This window comes from Lynx rufus, unplaced genomic scaffold, assembly GCF_022079265.1.
Source record: "Lynx rufus isolate CCGP_SWC_20201006 ecotype Redwood Valley unplaced genomic scaffold, mLynRuf1.p SCAF_11, whole genome shotgun sequence".
Lineage (NCBI taxonomy): Eukaryota > Metazoa > Chordata > Mammalia > Carnivora > Felidae > Lynx > Lynx rufus.
In genome coordinates this window covers 2,391,688-2,409,762 of record NW_025814825.1, presented here as the reverse complement: position 1 = coordinate 2,409,762, position 18,075 = coordinate 2,391,688, and the positions used below count along the sequence as shown (strand labels likewise).

Genomic DNA, 18,075 nt, shown 5'->3' with positions numbered 1-18,075 from the left:
TCTCACCAAACCAGACATCACTATGTTAATGTTTGTTCTAAATTTTCTTTGAAATAGATAATTTAATCCTCCTGCTGGAAATCAATATAACATAATTAGGATCCGTTATTCTGAATGCCTTGGCTTAAGGCCTTGGTTTGAAATACCGTCTAGTTTCCCTGCCCTCATTTTATAATTAAGGAGCAGTGGGTGGTATATCTGATTAGGACTACAGCAAAAGGAATGAAAAGACTGGATGCTCAGATGCCAGGAAGAGATGATGGACTTGAGGCATACTGTTTATAAGTCATTTGAAGATTGATCTTTTCTCCCCCTCCAAGAAAAAGGTAATTAGCTAAATTTAGGGGATTTTCTTTTTCTTTTTTTTTTACTTTAGAATTTGGCAGAAATGAATAGACAAAGGTAAACTAGATGGTTGATTGAATTAAGTTAGATAAATGACTAAAGTTGTGGAAAATGACCTAAAGTTAACAACATAGAACACTGCTTGTTATTTATTTGTGCATAGAGACAGCCTTCACATTCCACAATCTCACTCATGGTAACAAGAGTGACAAAGAGTTTAAGAAAAAAGAGACAAGAGCCTGAATCAATGAATGCATTGTGAACAAGTAAAATGCTAGCTATAAAGAAGCATTGATTTGTTTTGACATAAGTGAGTAGAAAAATGAAGTGATTGTAAGAGTCAACTTGTGATAGGTTTCAAGTATTTGCAAGAAACTCAGATTTATAAGCTGGAAATCCATGAGAATGCTGAGATTACTTGGGCATTCCAAAATCACAGCTGTAAAAAGCTCTATTTGAAATTTGTTTTCCTGTATTCGTTTGCTGTATTGTATTGGCAAATTTCATGAAATGTGCCAATTCACTGCTCTGGGATTAGACGGGTGCAAGAGCATTGAATGGAGTCATGATTTCAAAAGAGGAGGCAACACCCTATTTTAAATGTGTGCTCTTCCATGATAAGGTGGTGCTGCTGATCTGCCCTGGTTGATAAGATTCAGTGTGTGTTCAAAGTGGTTTTGTTCCAGTCAGGGGGCAAACTATGTGGGGTATGTACAGATCCACATCCTTTCATGCAGTTTCTGTTGTGACTGAAATTTGGGGGCCAGAGGAAACCTTAGAAAAACTTGAATAGAGACAGTATGAGTGGATCCAAGCCCATGCAGGGAGAGTTAATATCATTGAAGGAGACACCCTACAGAGTGGAAATATATTTAACTGGGTTTTCCCCAGCATTTTCCAAATGTATGGAAAACCAAATTATTTTATGGAAGAAGTCCATAACATAACATTTCTTTAGGCAACAGAGTCCTGTGGAACACAGGTGGGAAATGCTGCTTTAGTATTTTTTAAAAATTTTTTATGTTTATTTTTGAGAGAGAGTGAGAGACCACAAGTGGAGGAGGGGAAGATTGAGAGGGAGACACAGAATCTGAAGCAGGCTCCAGGCTCTGAGCTGTCAGCACAGAGCCCAACGCAAGGCTCAAACCCACGAGCCATGACATCACGACCTGAGCCGAAGTCAGACGCTTAACTGACTGAGCCATCCAGGCACCTCTAGTATTTTTAATTGAAATGGAAAATATATATAGAATAGTGTGTATATCCCAAATATACAGCTGGATAAATTCTCATAAAGTGTGTAACTAGCACCTAGATTAAGAAACACTATTATTAGCATCCCAGACACCCCTTAGTAATTCCTTCCATTCACTACTCTCCAATTAGGATAACTATTCTTCAGACTGAAATAAATTTGTTTTGTCTATTATTGAGCTTTTCACAAATGCACTGTATGTACTTTTTTGTGTCTGGTTTCATTTACTCAGTATTGTGCTTCTGAGATTCATACATATTTAGGTATGTAGTTTAAGTTTTCATTCTCCTTGCTGTAACCCATTGTATGTTTTTTTCCTCTAGTTTTTGACTATTATGATAAGTTGTTACTGAGAATAATTTTTTTTTTTAATGAGTTGTGGTTTGGTCTCTGAACAAGTGACTTTTTATACAAGTATTCCTTCCATCTGTAAATAGAAATACAAGGTGGAATTTTTGTTATGTGAGCTCTCTTCATTGCTCTTTGTTTCTTTCTTGTATTTATTTACCACTGCCCCCTTCTGTACCACACACATACAGCTATCTAGTTTTGTGAAAAGAACCCACCAGTTCTGTATCTGTTTTCCTTCTTCATCCCAATTGCAAATCTAAAGTCAAAAGCATTTCTTGAGTTTCATGAGATGGTCCACAAATATTTTCCAGACATTTCCATAGACCCTAAAGTTTTATATATAATATATATTGAAGGAGACATCCTATAGAGTGTAAATACATTTAACTGGTTATTATATATATATATATATATATATATATATATATGATAAAAATTTTAAGATGCTACGTATGTGCTTTATTTATATTTTCCCCAAATTTCATCTGGCAATTTACTTCTACTTTTTGAACTTTTTAATTATACTTTCTCTGTCACAGATAGATGGGGCTCAGCTATATTTTGGTTCCAGAACTGGTACTTGACCCAAGGTGTCCTTTACTCAGTGATACATGATGTGATAAATCTACATATAAGCATCTGTCTCTGGGTGTATTCCCCTACTTTCCCAGTGAACTGGAAAACTCACTCACTTATTATTTCCAGTTGGCATGAATATAGATTTGATTGTAGCTAGTCTCATTTTTGTTAAGTGAGTCTCAAGCTACTAGTCTTTGACCTTGGGTCTCTTGATAAGACTTGTATCTTCATCCTATGAGTTTTAGTGTCTCTGAGACTATGTGACAGGAGTTTATAGCTGAAAAACTGAGTAAGTCTCCCTGTTGCCATTGACCTGGACTGTCAGATTCTTCATCTGTAAGACATCAAGAGGTTTTATTTTTTGGAGTCTTCTGGATCCTGCTTGGAAAGTATTCTAGACTTGAGATCTATCCACTACCCATGTCTCATCCATCTTAATCCTTGGTTTTAATTATTCCTCCATGTCCATATAATTGACAAGCACTCAGTAGATCAAAAAATTGAAGGATAAAATGAGAACAAATATTGTTTTCCTTCTCTACATATTACTAAATCCTCTTCCTGGTTGGCTTCAGTTCCAATTAGAAAAATAGCAGATGCATAAAGAAAACTAATGGATCTCCCCTTCCCTGAGAAAGCATGCCATATTGTGCCTTCAAACGACTTTTTCTATTATAGACCACAGATAATAAAGCATCACATCAACTTATTTTAGTTTTTCATTTGGAAAATTGAGGCAGGAAGTAGTTTTTTTAAATTTTTAAAAAATGTTTATTTATTTATTGAAGGAGAGAGAGGTAGAGTGTGAGTAGGGGAGGGGTAGAGAGGGAGGGAGACACAGAATCCAAAGCAGGCTCCAGGCTCTGAGCTGTCAGCACAGAGCCTGACGTGGGGCTCAAACTCATGAACTGTGAGATCATGACCTGAGCCAAAGTCAGACACTTAATTGACTGAGCCACCCAGGCACTCTGGCAATAAGTTTTGGATTGGGTTAACTTAAGAGCCCTTTCAGTTTTAACATTTATTGATTCTCTCCCCCTCCAACCCCCGTTTTTATTCATTTTCCCAATGCTTGAAGGCCTAGTTTGGGGAGCATATATTAGATCTTCTCTGTTCCTTTCTTTCCTTTCATTCTTCTTTCACCATAAATTGGCTTTCTTCAGTGGTATGCTTGGATTCCTTTCCCTTGTTTTTTGCATATCTATTACTATATTTGATTTGTGGTTACCGTTAGGTTTGTATGTGACATCTGCATATAGCAGTCTATATTAAGTTGATGGTCACTTAAGTTTGAACCCATTCTTTACTTCTCTCCTCCCATGTTTTAGGTATATGGTGTCATACTTTACATCCTTTTATTTTGTGAGTCCCTTGACTAACATTTATGGATATACTTATTTTTATTGCTTTTGTACCTCCTACTTTTCTTACACTTATGCTCTTTCCATACACAGAGTCCCCTTTCACATTTCTTGTAGGACTGGTTTAGTGATCATAAACTCCTTTAGCTTTTGGTTTTCTGAGAAACTCTTTATCTCTCCTTCTATTCAGAATGATAGCCTTTCTGGATAGAATATTCTTGACTGAAGATTTTTACCATTCAGCACTTTGAATATACCATGCCACTCTCTTCTGGCCTGTGAAGTTTTTGCTGAAAAATCTGCTGATAGCCTTTTGGGGTTTCCCTTGTATGTAACTGTCTTCTTTTGTCTTGCTACTTTTAAAATTCTCTGTTTATCACTACTCTCTACCATCTTAATTACTATGTGTCTTGATGTGGACCTCCTTGGGTTGATTTTGTTGGGGGCTCTCTGTGCATATCTGGATCTGGATATCGGTTTTTCTCCAGATTAGGGAGATTTTCAGCTATTATTTCTTCAAACAAATTTTCCACTCCCTTTTCTCTCTCTTTTTCTTCTGAGATCCCCATGATGTGAATGTTATTGCACTTGATGGAATTGCTGAGTTCCCTAAATCTATTCTTATTTTGCATAATTATTTTTCTCTCATCTGCTCAGCTTGATTACTTTCCATTTCTCTGTCCTCCAGATCACTAATTCATTCTTCTGCTTCTTCTAGCCTGCTATTTATTACACCTATTGTATTTTGAATTTATTGAGTTCATCTCTGATCAGTTCTTTTTTATTTTCTATCTCTTTGTTAAGGATCTCACTGAGGTACTCCACTCTTCATAAGTCCAGTGAGTATCTTTATGACCATTACTTTAAATTCTCTAGCAGGCATATTACTTACCTCCATTTAGCTTCAGTCTCTTACTGTGGTTTGGTCCTGTTCTTTCATTTGGGACATATTCCTCTGTCTCCTTATTTTGTCTAACTTCCTGTGGCTTTTTCTCTGTGTTAGGAAAGTTATCTGTCTCCTGCTCTTGAAAATAGTGGGTGGGGTGTGCATTTTTAACAAGAGAGTACTTGCCCTTTTCCAGAAGCGATGCAGCCATTGTTGAGACTGGGCCAGCTGGGGCCACTGCAAAATGTGCAAGGGTTGGGTCAGTGCAGTGCCCATAAATTTTACATGATGGCCCTCTTCCACAGGGGACATGCCATTGCTGCCAGGACCAGTGCCAGCTAGAGCCTGATCCACAAAGTGCACATGGACAGGGCACTCAGTTTTTTTTTTTTTTTTTTACTTCACTTTATTGCAGTTTGCAAATATTGCTTTTTTTTAAATACAAATTGAAGGTCTGTGGCAACCTTGCATCAAGAAAGTCTATCGGCATCATTTTCCAATAGGATTTGCTCACTTTGTGTCTCTGTGTCACATTTTGATAAGTACCACAATATTTCAAACTTTTATTTTTTATTTTTTATTTTATTTTATTTTATTTTTGTGTGTGTGTGTGTTTTATTTTTTTTAATTTTTTTATATATGAAATTTATTGACAAATTGGTTTCCATACAACACCCAGTGCTCATCCCAAAAGGTGCCCTCCTCAATACCCATCACCCACCCTCCCCTCCCTCCCACCCCCCATCAACCCTCAGTTTGTTCTCAGTTTTTAACATTCTCTTATGCTTTGGCTCTCTCCCACTCTAACCTCTTTTTTTTTTTCCTTCCCCTCCCCCATGGGTTCCTGTTAAGTTTCTCAGGATCCACATAAGAGTGAAACCATATGGTATCTGTCTTTCTCTGTATGGCTTATTTCACTTAGCATCACACTCTCCAGTTCCATCCACGTTGCTACAAAAGGCCATATTTCATTTTTTCTCATTGCCACATAGTATTCCATTGTGTATATATACCACAATTTCTTTATCCATTCATCAGTTGATGGACATTTAGGCTCTTTCCATAATTTGGCTATTGTTGAGAGTGCTGCTATGAACATTGGGGTACAAGAGGGCACTCAGTTTTAACAAAGTGTGTGTATCCTTATAGGAGGTGACCTGCCAACACTGCAGCTCAGTCAAAGCCTTGCAAAGCATGCTGTCTGGAGACATGTTGTTGGTAAGGTTTGCACCAGTCTTCTAGGAAAGAGGACTCACAGTCCCAGGACTGAGGCAGGCCAGGCTGGAGGGGGAAGGGCATAGTGTAAGCAAGTTAGGTAACAAATGTTGGCAGCACTGCCCTGGTTCCCACAGATGGCCATGTGTTTATCCTGGGACCAGGGGAGGGAAATGGCACCTGCTAGCTCCTTTGTTCCTAGAGGAGTCTTCTAGCAAATTCTGTACTCTGGAACCTGCAGTTAGTAAATATCTCTCCCTCCCATATGCCCTGGGCATTTTTCAAACTGCTGCTTCTATCCTATATATTTCCATGGGCTATTTGTTGTGCCATCTCTTTAAGGGTAGGACTCAGTTTTCTGTTGCCCTCTTGGCTCTCTCAAAGCTGAGCCTGCTGATTTTTAAAGTTCCAGGCTTTAAGCCCTGCTAGTTGTAAGAACTCACAAAATTTGGCCCCTCTGGTTTTCAAAGTTAAATGTTATAGGTATTTGTTTTCCCCATGCAGGCTCCCTGGTGTGAGCATCTGTTTCTCTTCTCCCTCCATATCTGTGGCTCCCTTCTATAGGCAGCCACAGCTTGTTTAACACCCCACTATGTTTGTGCCCTTCTTACCCCCTTCCATGTGACCTTTTTACTACATTTAGTTGTGAAGTTTGTTTGCCAGTTTTGGGATCATTTCCTGGGCTATTTACACTGATAATGTAAGTGTCTAGTATCTGTAGGGTGAGGTGAACTTAGGGTCCTTCTACTCTCCAATCGTCCCTGGAAGTCCTCTGGGGAGAAAACAATAAAAAGTGTTATAAAAATGCCATAATCACTTAATTTAATTATTTATAAATTTTGTACAAGAATAAGAGATGCTACATGATCAAAGGTGAAGAATTGAGGTCAATTTAGCTGAAATAGTACAGCCTAAGGAACATACTGAAATTCTAGTCAATTTGGACTTTCTGCCATTATACTTGCCTAACCCAGTTCTTCTGTTATCATCTTACAGAAGGAAATGGTCACTTCAAAAAATGTCCATGACTTCTGTGCTCAGGAAAAAGTGTTTTATTTTCTTATCTGATAAATACTTTGAAGGTATTCTGCACTTAACTTGTGGATAAAGCAAGTTTCTGCTGAGTGAATAAGAGTTTGTTTCTATTTCACTTTTTGCCTGGAATTCCAAGGTCCTAGAAGTAAGGTCAGCTACAAGCCAATGGGCACTGAAAGAAAAAATTGATTTTAATTGCTCTTACGTGGATTCCTTATTTCCTTTCCCTCTGAGGCTTGTTGGCTATAAAACTATCTTACACTGTCATGGGCCAATGTAGAGTTAACCTCTCTAGGCCTAAGGAACCAGTTTATAAATCTGAAGAAAAAAAATCTTGCCATTGGTTAATGTTTACCACAAAGATATATGTTAAGCACAAAGAAGCAGCTATTCAACATTGGAATTAGAAAACAAATACATGCCACCTTAGTCTTTTGCCCACAATAAGCCCTACAACTTTATTCTGAGAATTTCAAGGTAAGTAAGTCTTAAAGGGTAATTGAGGGAAATATTTCCAGCCTTTTTTGTGTCCCCAGAATCAAACTTTGGAGACATATAATTCCTACCAAGTAAGGAGTCCAAGTGAAATGACTGACTGTTAAAGCACAGAAGAACATATAACCTTAATATAATTAAAATACTAGAATAAGTTTACGTATAGGGAAAAGTAGAAAAGATGGAAGATATGGAGAATGTTCTTAGACAGTTTGAGATCCTGGAAGTTTAAGGCAACCTGCTGAGATGCCAGCCATGGCTAAATGGAGTTGACATTATGCTTGAAGGGGCTGAGGAATTATGGGGACAGATATTAGCATGGCTATCATTCTGACATTGAAGTAACTGAATATAAAAGGGGCCTCTTATGGAAAGGAAGAAACTAACCCAAATGAAAATCAATGAAGCATGTATATCCAGATCATGGGATGTATTTATAGGAGAAAAGAAATTGATAACTAATAGTAAATGTCAAAATGGTAATGTTAATATAACCTTTGTACCCTATTTAGCTCTTTCTAACTCTGTGAAGTGGAGAGTAGGAAAAGGAAATGCCCTCTGAAAGTAGAGAAAATTCTAGTCACATTATGTCAACTTTTCTAATTGAAAGAATAGTCACACTGGCTATGCCATTTTACCTGGTAACCAGTAAAACCTAGTATATCTGAAAGAAACCAACAATCACAAGTTCTTTGATACCATATTGGACTCCTTTTATGAGTCCTTACAAAAAGAGTGTAATAGAATCTTTTTAATGCAATAAATATTCTGAAGTGCAGTACTATTCTGAAGATTCCATCAGAAGACCACTGAGTTTACAGAATAGAGTTGGAATAATTTAGGTGTTGACTGTACAGGGCATCCTAGAGATGTGTTCTATACCTATGGCTGCTTTGAAGTTTAGTTTTGACCTTATCAAAAATAGCTGGGACATTTCTAGATTTGTTTGTGGTATCATCACTCTCAGTGACTGGCAAAAAACTAGAGGAAGAAAAAAATGCCCAAAGTGCAATTGGATTCAGTCTTGTCTTGTGCTACGGCCTGACTGAGGTTCTACCATAAAGAAACAATATCTTTAGGAGTGCCATTGGAATTTTCAAGAAGGGTCTGTGTTATAAGAAACAAGTGTAATAAATTGTTCATATGCAGCAAATGTTCCATAATGACCTAACATCAATAATAAGTTCTTATTTCACAAAGTGGACATCTATTTTACATAGCTTGCCGTGAAAGAGATCATTTATCTACCAGAAACCAGTATGAAAAATTCACAATTCTTTTACATTAGTACTGTTGTTACTCTTTGTTTGTTGAGTTAATGCTAGTCAAAATAACTCGACATTAGCCTCAACATTAAAGATACCTGCCTCTTTACAGTCTATGAAGAATCCTTTAATACTTTAATTTTATTAAAAGTAGACCAATTTTCACATTTGTAGTGCTCCTTCCTGAGCCTATATGCATGTGTCTATATGTGTGTCTCCATGCAAATAATTTAATTGTCTTTTTATTACCATCCAAAGGTTAGTATATAGATATTTTGGCCTCAAGTTGTATCAGACCTCAAGGTGGTACTTACTGTTTCATTTGAAATGTTTCTCCCTCAAAATTGTTTTAATTTTGAGAAAATAATATAATAAGAGGCTGCTTTAGGCCTTTGATACTCTTCAGTTAGCTGAATGGTATTATTTCTGAAGGAATAATAATCAGCTGTATTTTTCTATTAAAATGCAAATCTAGACTATAGGGGTTGGCCATAGTTCAGAATTAATTGAATATTTTCCTCTTTTTTATCTTTTTTTCAAGTATCTGGGATTTTTTTTCCTTGTGGCTTAAAGTCAATTCAACATGGCTTTAATATTAACAGAATTTTATTGACTTACACAGTGGGAACTTTTAGGATCAGGATAGGCTCCATGCATGGCTAGATCCAGGGATTAAAAACTTGTCATGTAGATGGCATCTCTTTCCATCTCTTATCTCTGCTTTCCTATACTGGCTTTATTTTTAGATTGACCTCTCTCTAGGGACATTATTCTTACAGCTAGCAATTCCAGTGTATATTAGTTTTTTATTACTGTGTATCAAATTAACAAAAGCTTACTGGTTTTGAAGGCCTATTTATTAGCTCATAGTTATGTAGGTCATAAATCTGGGTGGATTCACTTGGATTCTCTGCTCAAGTTTCATAAAACTGAAATGAAGCATTGGCTACAATAGGTTCTTATCTGGAGATTCTGAAGAAGTTTCCATGTCCAAGTTCATTCAGGTTGTTGCTTGAATTTACTTTTTCAGGGTTGTAGGATTATGGTCCCTGCTTCCATGCTAATCATCAGCTGAGGGCAGCTTTCAGATTTTAGAGGTTACCTGCATTCCTTCTCACATGTCTGCCTTCATCACTGAGCCACCAACAGCAACAGCACACCAAATCCTTCTGTGCTTCAAATTTCTCTGATGTTGTCTTTTGCTGCCAGCTGGAAGAAACTACCTGCCTTAAAGGGCTCACCTGATTGGGTGATAATCTCTATATCTTTGGTCAACTGAGTTAAGATTTAATTAAATCTGCAAAATCCCTCATAGCAGCACCCAGATTAGTATTTGAATAATGAGGGTACATGAATCTTGGGCCATTCACAGAGTAAAAGGGTAGAAAGTCCTAACTTCAGTTTCATTTATGTAGGTTGGGGCATGGAGCTTCTGGCTGAACCAGTCACTATGACCTTGAGGTATGGAATTAACTGATTGGCTAGATGTAGACTATATTTCCCACTTTAGATCTTGGAGTGCTGTCATCAGACGGTGTATAAATGGATGCTGGACTGCATAATACTCGTCTCTGAAACATGGTATCCAATGTAATTTTCCTGTGTGCTGGACTACTTAAGGATGTCATTTGGAAATTTTTTGGTATGGTTTTCTGAGTTGAGATAAAGTGACCTTGCTTCCTTACCAAGGTTTCTTCCTCAGCTGGCACAGTGTCCTATTATCATTTAATTTCAGACAATTTCTTGTCAGTTGTCAATGAGGACATCCTGTAGCCAACATGTTCTTAGTTGCAGTTGCATGAACGACACAGCAAAGAAACTCAGAACAGTTTCCAAGCTGGTTTAATCTGTCCTGCCATTCAGAGGCAACAATCCAGCCTGGCTTTTTGTTTCTGGGAGAATCAGATCTAAGGTCCTCACTCTCAGGAGAATCCTTAGATGCTGGCAGAAAAGGCAGAAGCTATGCCAACAATTGCCTATATTCTTCCTCATCTGAGAATTAAAAAAACTACAGAGGTGTTGAGCTGAGCAGAGGAGTTGCGGTAACCCCTACCATAGCTGATAGACCTGTGTTTGCCATTTGTCTACTGGCCTTCCCCATCTGCCACACTCCACTAGAGTTTTGTCCCATTGGCTCCTGCTCTTTCTTCTGCTGTACTCTCATGATTCTTCTCCTTGTTGCTCATTCTTTCGTTTAATTCTCTTCATACTACTAGTTTTTTGCTCTCTCATGGAAAACTAGAGTAGGCTGCGTCTACTGCAGTGACTCTCAGGTGTGCTGTAGTTTTTACTGCTTCATAGAAAAAAAAAAGAAAGAAAAAAAAAAAAACCAAGAACAATGCAGTGAGTTTTTCCATAAAGCTGGATGCTTTTATTTAGAGATTGGTCTTTTATTTAGAGATTGGTCTAAAATTTCCATTTTCTGATGAAATGATGGGAAGGGTTTATTTGTTTATTTGTTTTCCCACATGCTCTTACTCGGCAGGATATAAAGCTGACAGCCATATATATATATATATATATATATATATATATATATATATATATTCCCCTGACCCCCAATAGCTTTAAAAAATATTTCTGCTCGTTCTAAGACTGAAATTTTGCCTTAAAGCTATGACTTTTTGAATATTTTCTCTAAGGAGTAATTCTTTCTTTTAACAGTGCTTATTTAGAAGCAACTATGTACCCAGCTCTGGATCTGGTACTAGAATGGAGTGTGGAGCTGTGGTAGAAGAATGAAATTTGTAATCTCCACTTCCCAGGGAGATAGAAATACACATCAACTTAATATCCTATAGTCTGGCCTTGCTAGTGTTGGTATATTTTGATTTTTTAAGATATTATTGGCTTTCTTAGGGCTATAAAAATCAGATTTTAAAACAGGTAGATGATTTTATTTGGTTTTCTAAAAAAAATTCATATTTGAGGAAATAACTAATACTTTCCAGTGTGACCTGCCCCCTTTAAGGCATAGATAGGTAGTGTATTTCATCTGACATGTGATTTTATGATTTTTAGTGGAATAGTTATTGATCTCTAATATTCATTGAATTTTAGAAATTGAAGTGGTTAAGGTAGTGGCATCAGGAAAAACAAGGGGCCTAAAGCCCAGCATAGTTGTATGGTTTGCCCAGGGACACAGAATAAGCCAGTGGTAGATTTATGATTAAAAGCTCCTATGGGGCCAGTACTGTGCCATGTTTTACTGAGTTTAGTTTTTCTTCTTTTTTTTAATTGAACTATAATGGACATACAGCATTATAGTAGTTTCAGATGTACAATGTAATTATTTGGCACTTGTACACCCTAAAAAATGTTCATCACAAGTGATGTAGTCTGTTACCATAAAAAGTTACAAAAATTTTTTTCTTGTGATGACAATTTTCAGGATACATCTCCCAGCAACCTTCAAATATGCACTACAGTACAGTTGGCTATAGTCACTATGCTGCACCCTGCATCTCCATAACCCATTAATTTCACAACTGGGAGTCTGTACCTTCTGATCCCCTTCAGCCATTTTGCTCACCCCTAAATCCCCCAACAGAGTGGCAACCACCACTCTGTTCTCCCTATCAATTAGTTTTGTTTTCTTTGTAGATTTCACATGTAAGTGAGATCATATGGTATTTATCTGACTTATTTCACTTAGAATAATACTTTCAAGGGCCATCTATGTTGTTGCAATTTCATTTTCATTCATTCATTCATTTTTGTTTTAATTCCAGTGTAGTCAACAGACAGTGTAGTATTAGTTTCAGTTGTATAAAACAGTGATTCAACAATTTCATGTATTACTCAGAACTCATCAAGATAAGTGTATTCTTGATGGATATGTAGGCTCTTTCGATAATTTTACTATTGTTGAGAGTGCTGCTGTAAACATTAGGGTACATGTGCCCCTATGCATCATCACTCCTATATCCCTTGGGTAAATTCCTAGCAGTGAATGGGTAAAGAAGAAGTGGTTTATATATACAATGGAATACTACTTGGCAATGAGAAAGAATGAAATCCTGCCATTTGCAGCAACGTGGATGGGACTGGAGGGTTCACTTGTGCTAAGTGAAATAAATCACTGAGAGAAAGACAGATGTATCATATGTTTTCATTCATATGTGGATCTTGAGAAACTTAACAGAAAACCATGGGGGAATGGAAGGAGGAATAAAAAGTTACAGAGAGGGAGGGAGGCAAATACAGAAAACAAACTGAGGGTTGATGCGGGGTGGGGGAAAGGGGAAAGTGGGTGATGAGCATTGAGGACGGCACTTGTTGGGATGAGCACTGGGTGTTGTATGGAAGCCAATTTGATAATTAAATAGATTAATATTAAATAGATGATAGATAGATAAGTGTATTCTTAATTCTCAAGATTTTATTCTTTTTTATGTCTGAGTAGTATTCCATATTTGGTCTATACACATAACCATATCTCCTTTATCCTTTCATTTATTGATAGAAACTTAGATTGTTTTCACACTTCAGCTATAAATTAATCCTGCAATGAATATAGGAGGTGCACATATCTTTTTGAATTGTGTTTTCATTATCTTTGAGGGAATACCCGGAAGTGGAATTTCTGGATCATATGGTATTTCTGTCTTTAATTTTTTGAGGAACCTGCTTATCATTTCCATAGTGAATTCACATTCTCACCAACAGTGCATGATGGTTCCCTTTTCTCCACATCCTCACCAAACGTTAGTTCTTGTCTTTTTGATAACAGGTATTCTAACGGGGTGAGGTGATATCTTATTGTGGTTTTGATTTGCATTTGCCTGATGATTAGTGATGTTCACCATGTTTTCATATGTCTATTAGCCATCAGTATGTCTTATCTGGAAAAAAAAAGTCTATTCAGATCTTCTGCTCATTTTTCAATTAGATTTTTTTTTGCAATTGAGTTTTATAAGTTCTTTATATATTTTAGATATTAACCCCTTATCAGATTTTATTTGCAAATATTTTCTCCCATTCAGTAAGTTGCCTTTTTATGTTCACCAGAGATACTGGCATATAGTTTTCTTTTTTTGTAGTGTCTTTTTCTGGCTTTGATATCAAGGTAATTCTGGCTTTGTTGGTTTCCTCTGCTCTGCAGAAGTGTTTCAGTTAGATATAATCTACTTGTTTATTTTTGCTTTCATTGCAGTGCAGGAGGGCTCCTCTTTCTCTGTATCATTGTCAACACATTTCTTGTGACACTAGCCATACTAATTGTGGTTTTGATTTGCATTTCTCTGATGATTAGTGATGTCAATCATCTTTTCATGTGTCTGTTGGTCATCTGTATGTCTTCAGAAAAATGTCTATTAAGATCCTTTACTTATTTTTAATTGGATTATTTGCTTTTTTGGTGTTGAGTTGTGTAAGTTTGTTATATATTTTGGATATATATATTAGATATATCATTTGCAAATATCTTCTCCCCATTCACTAGGTTGCCTTTTTGTTCATTGTTTTATTTGCTGTGCAAAATCTTTTTATTTTGGTATAGTCACAATAGTTTATTTTTGTGTTTTTCCCTATCATGAGAAAACATATCCATAATATGTTGCTAAGGCTGATGTCTAATAAATTACTATTGCTTTTTGGAAGTTTTTTGATTACTGATTTAATTTCATTACTAGTAATCTATTCAGATTTTCTGTAGGTATTGTATGGTTTCAGGTCTCACAAAGAACTTTTAATCCATTTTCAGTTTATTTTTGTGTATGGTATATGAAAGCAGTCAATTTCCATTCTTTTGCATGTAGCTGCCCAATTTTTTCCAATACCATTTATTGAAAAGACTGTCTTTCCCCCCATTATATATTTAATCCTTTGTTTTAAAATAATTGACAATATAGGTGTGGGGGTTTTTTTTGTTTTTTTTTTTGTTTTATTTTGTTTTGTTTTGCTCTCTATCCTGTTTCTTTGATCTATGTGTCTATTTTTGTGCTAGTACCATACCATTTTGATTACTATAACATTGTAGTATACCTTGATATTTTGTATTGTGATACCTCCAGCCATGTTCTTTCTCAAGATTGCATTCATTATTTGATGTCTTTTATGGTTACATACAAATTTTAGGATAATTTTTTTCCAGTTCTGTGAAAAATGCCATTGGAATTTTGATAGGGATTGCAATGAATCTGTAGATTGCTTTGGGTAGTATGGGCATTTTAATGATATTATTTCTTCCAATCCATGAGCTTGGTATATCTTTCATTTGTTTGTGCCATCTTCAGATTCTCTCATCAGTGTCTTATAAGTTTTCTGGGTATAGATTTTTCACTTCCTTGGTTCAATTTATTTCTAGGTACTTTATTCTTTATTGTGCAGTTGTGATGGAATTGTTTTCTTTATTTTCCTTTTTGCTACTTTGTTATCAGTGTATGGAAATGCAACAGATATCTGTATATTAATCTTGTATCCTACAATTTTGCTGAATTAATTTATCAGTTCTAAAAGTTTTTGGTGGAATATTCTGTATATATTCAGTATTATGTCATCTGTAAATAGTGATAATTTTCCTTACTGATTTAGATGCTTTTTATTTCTTTTCCTTGTCTAATTGCTGTGGCTAGAATTTTAAGTATGTTATTGAATAAAACTGATAGGTAACCATGGACATTCTTGTCTTTTTCCTAATCTTAGAGGCAAAGCTTTCAGTTTTTCACCACTGAGTATGATGTTAGCTGTGATTTCTAAAAGTAGGGCCTTTATTGTATTGAGATATTTTCTTCTAAACTCACTTTGTGGAGTTTTTATCATGAATGGATATTGTATTTTGTCAAATGCTTTTTCTGTATCTATTAAGGTGATCATATGGTTTTTATTCTTTGTCTTGTTAATGTGATGTATCACACTGATAGATTTCCAAATACCAAAGTACGTTTATAATCCTTTGTATTGCTGCAGCATCAGTTGTTATTTTTGCTTCATTTCTGATTTTATGTATTTGAGTCCTATTGCTCCTTCTCTCAATGGCTCTGGCTAATAGTTTATGAATTTTGTTTATCTTTTCAAAAACCAGTTCTTGGTATAATTGATCTTTTCTATTTGTTTGCCACTATTTCATTTATTTCGGCAGTAATCTTTATTATTTCCTTCTACCTGCTTTTAGCTTTGTTTTCATTTTTCTAGTTCTTTTAGGTATAAGGTTAGTTCATTTTTTTGAGATTTTTTTTTGTTTTTTTTGAGGTAGGTTATATTCCTATAGTCTTCCCTCTTAGAACTGCTTTTGCTGTGTTCCAAAGATTTTGAACTATTGTTTTCATTTTTATTTTTCTTCATATAGATTTTGATTTCCTATTTGATTTCTTGGTTGAACCATTAGTTGTTTAGTAGCATGTTGTTTAGCCTCCATGTATTGTGGTTTTTCCACATTTTTTCTTGAAATGGATTTCCAATTGTATACCATTATGAATGGAATGATGCATGATATGATTTCAGTCTTCTTAAATTTACTGAGACTTTTTGGTTTGTGGCCTAACATGTTATCTATCCTGGAGAATATTCCATGTGCACTTGAAAGCAATGTGTATTCTTCTACTTTTTGGTGGAATGTTTTGCATATATCTGTTAGGTTCATCTGGTGTAATATGTTGTTCAAAGTCACTGTTTACTTGTTTTATCCGCTGATGTAAGTGGAATGTTAAAGTTCCCTATTATCATTGTATTCCTGTCTATTTCTTCCTTTCTGTCTGTTAATATTTGCTTTATGTATTTAGGTGCTTCTATATTGGGTGCATATATATTTATATCCTCTTGTTTGATTAATCATTTTATCATTATGCAGTGCCCTTCTTTGTCTCTTGCTATAGTCGTTGTTTTAACACTTATTTTGTCTAATAGAAGTATTGCTACTTGACATTTGTTTTTGCTTCATTTGCATGATATATTTTTTCCAACCTTTCACTTTCAGTCTTCATGTGTCTTTAGGTCTCAAGTGAGTCTCTTGTAGGAAGCATATAGATGGATCTTGTTTTATTTATTTATTTATTTATTTATTTATTTATTTATTTTTATCTATACAGTCACCCTATGTCTTTTGATTGGAGCATTTAGTCCATTCACATTTAAAGTAATTATTGGTAGGTATATATACTTATTGCCATCTTGTTCATTATTTTCCAGTTCTTCTTTGCTCTCTCCCCTTGTGGCTTGTAGGCTTCTTTTACTGTTATGTTTGGATTCCTTATTTCTTTTGTGTATCTATTATAGGTTTTTGATTTGTGGTTACCACTGGGTTTTTATACAACATCTTATGTGTACAGCATATATATTAATTTGATTGTTGCATAAGTTTGAATGCTTTTTAAAAGCACTAAATTTTTACTCTTCCCTCTGCCTTTTATGTATATGATATAATATTTTACATATCTTTATTTTTTGTATTCTTGAACTATCTTTTGTAGATATTATTGTTTTACTACTTTTATGTTTTAACCTCCATACTGGCTTTGTAAATGACTAATCTACTACCTTTACTATATGCATGCTTCTACTCGTAAATTTTTTTTCCTTTTATAGTTTTCCTCTAGTGATGGCCTTTTTCTTTCCACTTAAAGAATTTCCTTTAATATTTCTTGTAATGATGATTTAGTGGTAATGCACTCCAATCTTTGTCTAGGAAACTCTTTATATCTCCTTCTATTGGGAATGATAATCTTGCTGGGTACAGCATTCTTAGTTTTAGGTACTTTCCTTTCAGCACTTTGAATATATCATGCTGCTCCCTTCTGGATTACAGTTTCTCCTGAAAAATCAGTTGATAGCCTTATGGGGTTTCCCTTGTATATAAATGTCTCCTTTGTCTTTCTGCTCTTTAAATTCTCTACTAATACTTTTAGCCATTTTAATTATCATGTGTCATGGTGGGACCTCTTTGGGCTCATTTTGGTATGGGCTCTCTGTACTTCCTGGACCTGTTGTCTGTTTCATTTTCCAGATTAGGGAAAATTTTACCTACTATTTCTTCAAATAAGTCTTCTGTCTGCCTTTTCTGGGATTCCTATTATGCTAAATGCTCAATGATGTCACTGATGTTATTTCTTTTTGCTATTCACTTTGATGGCTTTCCATTACCCTGTATTCTAGATCACTGGTTCATTCTTCTGCAACCTCTAATCTGCTGTTAATTCCCTTTGGTATATATTTTATTTTAGTTACTGAATTCTTCAGTTCTGACTGGTTCTTTTTTATATTCTCTCTCTTTGTTGAAGGTCTCACTGAGTTCACCCACTCTTACTCAAGTGTAGTGAGTATCTTTATGACCATTACTTGGAATTCTTTATC

The 18,075-nt window shown here is 35.5% G+C and overlaps 1 protein-coding gene across 5 annotated transcripts in view; it reads left to right on the top strand.

The window, feature by feature from the left end:
- Window positions 1-18,075, top strand: part of FAM13C (family with sequence similarity 13 member C) — a 167,331-nt gene that overhangs the window by 83,557 nt on the left and 65,699 nt on the right. The window lies entirely within an intron of this gene.